Source organism: Molossus molossus, unplaced genomic scaffold (assembly GCF_014108415.1).
Source record: "Molossus molossus isolate mMolMol1 unplaced genomic scaffold, mMolMol1.p scaffold_m16_p_12, whole genome shotgun sequence".
Lineage (NCBI taxonomy): Eukaryota > Metazoa > Chordata > Mammalia > Chiroptera > Molossidae > Molossus > Molossus molossus.
Genome location: NW_023425347.1, coordinates 88,526,655 through 88,533,228, shown reverse-complemented (window position 1 = coordinate 88,533,228; position 6,574 = coordinate 88,526,655).

Below are 6,574 nucleotides of genomic sequence, written 5' to 3'. Positions count from 1 at the left end.
ACTTTCCCACCAATGTTTCTTTTATTTTTTTATCCTCACCTGAGGACATTTTTGTATGTATCTTCAGATAGAGTGGGAGGGAGAGAGGAAGGAAGAGAGAGAGAGAGAAACATCGATGTGAGAGGGACACATTGAGTGGTTGCTACCCACACGACCCTAACCGGGGCTGGGGACAAACTGCAACCGAGGTACATGCCCTTAATGGGAACTGAACCAGGGATCCTCCGGTCCACGGGCCAACGCTCTAATCGCTGAGCTAAACTGGACAGGGCCCACCAATGTTTCTTTTCTGTTGAACCACAGATGTCTCTGTTGATTGAACAGTCTAGCCTGGTTTTGTCCAACAGAAATATAACCTAAGCCATATACAGAATTGAAAAAATTTTAGTAGCCAAAATTTCAAAATAAAAAGGAACAGGTAAATTAATTTTAACATTTTATTTACTCCAATATATCTGAAATATTATCATTTCATTGTGTGATCAATGTAACGTTATTAATGAGCCACTTTATGTTCTTTTCATTGTACTAAGTCTTAGAAATTGATGTATATTTTGTACTTCAGCACACCTCAGTTTGGACCAGTCACATTTCAAGTGTTAGTAGCTGTCCGTGGCTGGTGGCTGCAGTATTGCCTGGGACCAGCTATTTGAATTTAATGATGAATGCATCAAATTTTCAGGGGAAATATTGAAGAATGTGAAAGGTGAGCTATAGAGATTATGGTATATAGTCAAAAGAGTCTGAGTTGGCAGCTTGAAGTTTGGATCTTGGTTCAACTGTTTACCAGCTGTGCAGACTCTGGCAAATCACTTAAGCTCCTTGATCTTCCCTTCCCTCCCCTAAGTGGTCTATGTCTACCAAAGGTCACTTGTAAAGATCAGCTGAGCTACGTATATGAAATATATATGCGTACATGTATGTATGGAAATGATTTGCTAGCATAGCATCTGGTACTCAAAGTGTTATTTTTACTCCCCTCGGATACAAATAATTTGGGAATATTGTCATGTGGTGAGCACCAGATGGATAATGAGACACCTTTATTAAGCATCTTTAGTATCCTGTGAAATCAGTACAAAAGCAAGTGGGGAGCAACTAAAGATGTCCCAAGATGTTAAAACTGGGAAAGCGGCTCCTTTGGTCAAAGTCAGGAGGAGCAGATCTCTCAGAGCGCCAGTCTGTTTGTCCACTGGGTCCAAACCCAGCCGAAGTCAGGGCTTTACTGCTGCCAGGGAGGTCTGAGCGCTGTGGCCGGTGGGCTGCACTACTTTGTCATCTGCTGTGCTAACATATTCAGTTCGATCTCTAATTCAAGATCACACAGGGAAAGGCTCTGCTCGAAGCTGAATTGCCTCAAAGCCCACCATCTCCAACCGATCCTTTGATAGTGGAGAGAGTCAGGATCAGCTAGGTGGGTAGGCACATTATCACCAGCACTCGGCAGCTGAAAATACTGCGTTCTGGAGAGGTTAAGTGATTAGGTCAAGATAAATGAGCTGAGATTTTTTTCCCCTGAAGCTTGACCATGAGACTGCTTTAGGCACCAGAGACTTTGTTATTAGAGAAATACTAAATAAATGAAATGCTAATGAGTTGCCCCTGTATCCTCAGAAATCTGGAATTTACCACTTTATTTTAAAAATATATATTTTTATTGATTTTTTAGAGAGAAAGAAAGGGAGAGAGAGATAGAAACATTGATGTGAGAGAGATATATTGATCAACTGCCTCCTGCACACCTCCCTACTGGGGATCGAGTCCACAACCTGGGCATGTGCCCCGATCAAACTGGGACCTCCCAGTCCATGGGATGATCCACCTGGTTGGGCTGGAATCTACCACTTTAAATGGTCCTAATTTTAGTACTAGTGGTCACCCTACATCTCTAAAGATAGTTTTGTGTGGTTATTTCTCTCTGTATTGATTTTAAGATACTTCTATTGACTTGATGTGGGTTATAAAACATTCATTTCCTCTCTTCCTGTTCTCATTTTGATATGTTACATGTATTTGAGCTTCAAGGCATCTTTCCTTCCTCATCAACTTTCCACAGTTATCTTTTGACCCCCATAAAAAACAGAGTTTACACATTATCATTATGTAAGTAGAGCCAAGTAATGAGCTAGATGGCATTTCCTTCTCTCCTAATTCAATGTCACTCAAGAAAATATCCCCAAGTCCACTTCAAATGAATTCTTTTTTTATATACACCAACTATTGTTTAAAATCATGATGTTTGAGATCCAAAAATGGTGGTGGAGTGAATGAAAGCTACACAGACCATTTTCCAGGACCAAACTGGAATTACAACTAAAGTAAAGACAAGTCATTGGGAAAAACCAACTGAAGAGCATCTGGAGTGAAACTTTATAACCAGGGATGGAAAAAAGACAACAAATCGAGCCTGGTAGGATCTGAGGAGGTGAGAGAGGGCTGGTTGGGTGCCCATGGGCAGCAGCTGAGGTCTGTCTTAGCAGTTTCCTCTGAGAAGTCGGGGGTTAAAACCCCAAGCCGGCTCCATAGCAGAGTGGTGGAGCAGGGAAAGGCTCCCACATAACACCTGGCTGAGGAAATCACCAGAATAGAGGAGCTGGAAACACCGGCACTTCCCCGAAGGGTCAGTGCACTAAATCAGCTACAGCCACTCACCTTGGGCTCCGGCAGAGGGAGGGCAAACTGGACTGGAACTGTGTGAAGAGAGTCAGGGGTTCGTGGCACTGGGAAGAGAGCTGGGAAGGAGGACACTGGGAGTTTTATGCTGAATCACTCCTTCATAGGACAGTAACCATATGACTCAAAAAGCCCCTTCCCAGAGCCCTGGGGAGAGGCATTGGCCCCTCCCTCAAGAATTTAACACTACCCAGCTGGAGAAATGCAAATTGAGGTTCATTAGCAGCTAGAATCGTCTATCAGCAAACAAAGAGGGGAAAAAAAGCCTCTTGAAATTTGGTCCAGATTCTCAGTGTTGGGGATCCTGGCTCTGAGGACTGAGCTGTGAAGGCTGAGGCCTGAGTTCCTATGCTGAGCCCCTCCCTCATGGCTTCAGTAGCCATCTCTGTCAAGTAGCCCTCTGTTTTAGCCCGGGGTGGGGGGGAAGCAACTTTTCCTCTCTCAGGAATTTAACACCACCTTGTGGCTCTGGGGACTGAGCTGTGAAGGCAGAGGCCTGGACCCCTGCATTGAGCCAACAATCCACACTGCAGAAACCACTTTCTTATCAAAGCAACTTTAACCCAGGGAAAAGCAATTGCCCCACCCACTGGAAATCCTCGTACCCTGTCCACCTGAGGGATTTTTCATTCAACTAAGGGCTACAACCCAAGGCTTATCAAGTAACTGAGACTAATAGCCTGCAGAAAAAAGCTATAAAGTAAGACTTGACACTGGTGTTTAATGTGGGCCCTCCCATACTCATCCAAACTCAATAGAGGGAGCCGCAGTCAGTGGAACACCAACACCCACAGGAAAATTTGGCAGGCTCTAAAACCCACAGAGACAGCCAAAATAGTGAAACAAGGAAACAAATCCCAAATGAAAGAACAATACAATTCTACAAAAGAAGGTATAAATGAAATGGAGTTGAGCAAGTTATCAGAGGTAGAGTTCAGAATAATGATTATGAGAAATCTCAACAGCACAAGTAAAGATATAAAATCAATGAAAATCAATCAATTGGAAATGAAAAACCACCAAGCAGAAATGAAGAATGACATAGCAGAAATAAAGAACACATTGGAAGGAATAACCAGCAGAGTAGAGGAAGCCGAGGATTGGATCAGTGAATTAGAATACAGGGTAGAAGAAATCACCCAATCAGAAAACCAAAAAGAAAAAAACAATTAAAAAACAGGACAGCCCTTGCCAGTTTTGCTCAGTTGTTAGAGTGTCTGCCCGAAGACCAATGAGTCACGGGTTTGATTCCGGTCAAGTTGTGGTTTAATCCAGATGGTCTGGCTCCCACATCCACACACTTAACCACTATGCTCTGCTCAAGGAGGGACATGTGCCATCCTCACATTCCAAATCCATTCTAGCTCCCTGTTCATTCTGTATATTGCTTCCCTGTTCTAATTTAGATTCATTTCTTTTTTTTTTTAAATCCTCACCCAAGGATATTTTTTCCATTTATCTTCAGATAGAGTGGGAGGGAGAGAAAGGGAGAGAGAGAGAGAGAGAAACATCGACATGAGAGGGACACATTCACTGGTTGCCTCCCGCATGACCCCGACCAGGACTGGGATTGAACTGCAACTGAGGTATGTGACCTTGGCTGAAATTGAACCCCCGACTCATTGGTCTGCGGGCCAATGCTCTACCGCTGAGCCAAACCAGCCAGGGCTAGATCCATTTCTTTACATTAGGATCACATCTTTCTTGTCTAATTAGTAAAATTTACTTTTAATGGATGTCTTTGAGCATCCATCATTCTGCCTTCCACATCTGGGAAAGAGGTCCATGTAGGCCCTGGAATTGAGTTTGGGTCACTTGGTCAGAGAATTCTGGGTTCTGGGCACTAGGGGCATAGTCAAGGGGAGATGTCATAGGCTCTGTGTAGCCATGTTCCCTTGGCTCCAAGGACTCCTTGGTCCCTGGAAAGGCATGCAGCCTGCAGAGGTGCAGAGTGCCCACTAAAGCAGAGATTTTCAACCAATGCAGCAAGAATTTTTAAAGCATGCAGTACCTGAATATTTAGTCAGGGGCACTGACCTCTTTTCCCTTAGATTGTTGAATAAAACACTGACAACAGCCAACACAACAATAGCCATCCAGTGTGAATGAATCAAAATCACACCTATTTTTTTTTGTCAGAACAGTAAAAAATATATATTTTAGTAATTAGTTTATATGTGCCATGAGATAAAAAAGGTTGAAAATTATAGAAAGGAGTGTGGTTCAGACTGACAAACCTCAGAGGAGAGGGGCGGGGGGCGTTGGATGAGATAAACCAAAGAACTTATAGGCATGTATGCATAACCAATGGACACAGACAACAATGCTGGGGGTGGGGTGGGGTGACGGGATGGGGAGGAAGGTGTCTAGGGGGGAAAAAGGGGAAACATCTGTAACAAAAATAAATTAATAAAAGTTGAAAAAAAGTAAATAAAAAGGTCATTGCCAAGACCAATGCCAAAAAATTAAAAGGTTGAAAATTGCTACACTAACACATGAGGCCCAGAGGAGACCCTCTTGCCTGGGTCTACAGACAATACTATTTTCTCCAAGTGTTTTAACAGCTTCAGAAAATAAACTCATCCTCATAGCTTAGTGATTTGCTACTACTAAGATGATTCAAAAGAAAGTACCTTGATTTCTGACTGCCTAGTTGTGGGTAGGCACTTAAGAGTAAAGCATGCTGGGCAGCTCTGGGGTGCCAAGGCAAAGGGTGCCCCGCCCTATCCAAAATCTGTTGTAGAGCAGAAGGCAGATAGATGCCAGAAATCCCCAGGGCATTTCCCAGAAGGAGGGGCTGCTCTGAGTGGTGTATCCTCTTGGCCATGTGGACTCCTTACCTAGAAGGGGCTACTGAAGATTGAAACGAGAAGAGTACATCACATTGAGGGATTCCACTTACGGTATGGCCGAGTTAACTCCACCTAGGTGGGCCCCCCTGCAGACTACAGCTATTAACTTCTAGGGGAGAAAAAAGTTTATCCAAAGCACTGGAGAGTAAACCAAAGCAGGCAGATTCTGGAGAGAAGCCAACACTTGGAAGAAGGATATGGCATGGGATGAATTTCTCATTTTTTAATGGCTTTCAGCACACTGCAGTCAGCATCATTTGAGGGTGTCCAACACTCCACTAGAAAGCCTGCAGGAGTTACGGCCTGAAAACCCAGGGGTGAGGGCAACCAGAGTGGGGGGAGCCTGGAAAGGTGAGCGTCACAGAGGAAAAGAGCCACAAGGTCTTTATAAACTCTGTCCAGATCTCTGGTTGAACTCCAAATCACACATACATGGGATAGGCTATGGGCAGATAAGCTAAAAATAAAAGAAGGAAATTGATATTTCAACTGTCTCCCAAAAGACAAAGTTTGTGTTTTGAGTCCAAACAAGTTAATTACTTGAAAAATACCCCAAAAAACCACAAAACAAACAAAAACAAAAACAAGCCACCACAGAAATCAGCATGTTTTGGAGGACTATAACAGAATCCAGTCCCCATAACATAATACTCAAAACACAATCCCAAATTATTTGACATACAAAGAAAAGGAAATATGATCCATTTTCAAGAAAAAAGATAATCAATAGAGACTGACTTTGAGATGACCAATGATTTTAAAGCAATTAATATAGCTACGTTCTTTCCTGTAAAGGAACATGTGTTTATAAAAAAGGAAAAGATAGAAAATCTTGACAGAGAAATAGAAATTATTAAAAAGAACCAAATGGAAATTTTAAAACTATAAAATACGACATCTGAAATGTAAAAAGTCGCTGAATAGGCTTAAGTCTCAAAGGACCATAAAATGAGGGTGTCGGATACCATTAACAAGTGAGATAGACACAAAAGCGAAATAAACAGAGTCAGGAACCAGGAACAGAGAATAAGGGGAGGCTAGTTTGGCAG